The 1,993-nt window shown below is 41.0% G+C and overlaps 1 long non-coding RNA gene across 1 annotated transcript; it reads left to right on the top strand.

Annotated features, from left to right (window-relative positions):
• The first annotated feature begins 328 nt into the window (after positions 1–328).
• Positions 329–1,585, top strand: LOC136284086 (uncharacterized). The gene is made up of 3 exons (XR_010719084.1): positions 329–1,068; positions 1,175–1,278; positions 1,478–1,585. It is a non-coding gene; the product is annotated as an uncharacterized lncRNA (long non-coding RNA).
• The last annotated feature ends 408 nt before the right edge of the window (positions 1,586–1,993 follow it).

The raw sequence follows: 1,993 nt of genomic DNA, 5'->3' as shown, positions 1-1,993 counted from the left end.
TCCCATAATTGAGCTCATTTTGATATTAATTGGCACTAACTTATCGTTCGGCCGCTCAAAGCGCATCTGCGGTCGACGAGACACTTGCACAGTTGTCTTTTCAAAATTCGCGCTGTGTAACTTCGGCTTATGTCCCAAGCCCCTGATACAAACTGGTTCTTCGAGCCTTCAGATTATTCCCATCGAAACTAGCGGATTCATGACACATTCTATGCGCAATGCTCAGACTATTGTTATCTGTGACAATTCTGTGACGAAACCTCTAAAGTAGGGATGATTTCGCAAGTAAGTGCGCTTTTGAGTCAGAATTTTACAACTCTAGTTCAGTTTGGAGAATAGTTTTGGCTGTCACTGCTCGAAAGATATATTTATTGGGAAATTTATTCGTTATGGCTGAGGGAAATAAGCCATCTGTACCCAAGAAAAAGCATCCAACGGATCGAGGTCCACAGTTCTCGTTCAACATACAAGTTCCTCGAACTCAGGAGAGCAGACTTCTCGGCATCAAAGACCGCATAAAGATGGCCAAAGGCTCGTTGAATCTTACAAAAGCGACGACAAGCACACAGAATGCAGATTTGATGGAAGCTCTTCTGTTAGCTTTTGAGGAGAAAATTGAGAGGAAATGACTGACATCGAGCGATCTGAGCTTATCATCAAAGTCCGAAATACACCATCCACAACCGCACGGTTTTCAATTCCTTCAGCTTCTTCCACTCCATCTTCGCGTATTTCTTTGCCTTTTACTGATCCTTTTTCTCCAAATTCTCCTCCAAGCAGAACGGACGCCACAAAGAATGCAAATCACTGCATCTTCAGCAGAGAACGACAGTCACTCCTTATATCTCTGCGGTGAAGAATCTCCGCGAACTCTTTTTTTTTTCCCTCTAATACGCTAACGACATCATGTTTTTATTGTGGAAAACCCCTCGGTTGTGAGTCACTTGTCTTCAGTCGACAGAGTCATGTAGTGTCAGTGACAATTTCATGTGTTGGTGGAGATTCTTTCAAGTGGCTCTCCTCCCCTATCATGGGAGGATCTCCTCCAAAGTACTTTGTAAATTTGAGGTGAGCACTCTTTTATTTTTGCTTGAAATTTACAGAAATTTGTTTTCTCGGTATTTTACAGTTTTTGTTTTTTGTAACTGGTCACTTCTCTGTCTCTCTTTCATAGATTGGTTGGTGGAGTATTGTCCTGTGGCTTGACAGAGACAGAATACACAAGTTTCTGTCAAGCAGTCAACATCAGGTCAGAGGGAGAAAAGACCTCCGACACAGGTTAGCAATGCACATGCTCAGATGCTCTGAAAATCATGTAGTCTTTCTCCTTGCAAGGAGAAGGCAGTCAACAGCAGTTTGCAGGTTGCTAAATCATGAATATTTTACCAAGATAGCTCAAACTGACTGAACTGTTCCTTCTTTGGTTTGTGCCATACCAGATGCAATTCTAAAATACTTCTATTTTTAATCACTTCAGCAGTCTTGAAAAAGCTCAGTTACTTGACAGAAGAGGGTCTCCAATAGGTTGATGTTGGCTGCTCAAGAACAAGTGAAGAGTAACCCTGCATATGCTGTGAATGGAGAGGTACAAATTGTCGTTTTAATTTCATTTTGTCTTTGGCCACATACTTATACACCTGCCATAATTGGAATATATTATGTAGACTGGCACATACAAAAATATAAAATCTTATATCAGATTGTAAACCTTGAAAATATCTGTGAGTAGAGAATGTGACCATTTTTATCTTTTGATTTCTACCATTTCTTCCTTCAGTGTGTTATAACAGATGCAAGGCATGATTCCAGTTGATCAACAGCACACACAACAGTGTCAGCCCTTTCTTTTTGGTAAGATGGTTTCTACTTGATCTCTTTGTATGATATGTTGAACCTCTGGTATGTTCAACACAAGGTGTTAGCAGTTGTCAACTGGAGTAGGGCCAATGAAACTTCAGCAGTAAGCCGTGAGGTCCCTATGACAAAAGAGCTG

Source organism: Pocillopora verrucosa, chromosome 1 (genome assembly GCF_036669915.1).
Source record: "Pocillopora verrucosa isolate sample1 chromosome 1, ASM3666991v2, whole genome shotgun sequence".
NCBI classification, from domain to species: Eukaryota; Metazoa; Cnidaria; class Anthozoa; order Scleractinia; family Pocilloporidae; genus Pocillopora; species Pocillopora verrucosa.
The sequence above is the reverse complement of the archived record's forward strand: the minus strand, read 5'-3'. Positions and strand labels throughout refer to the sequence as shown.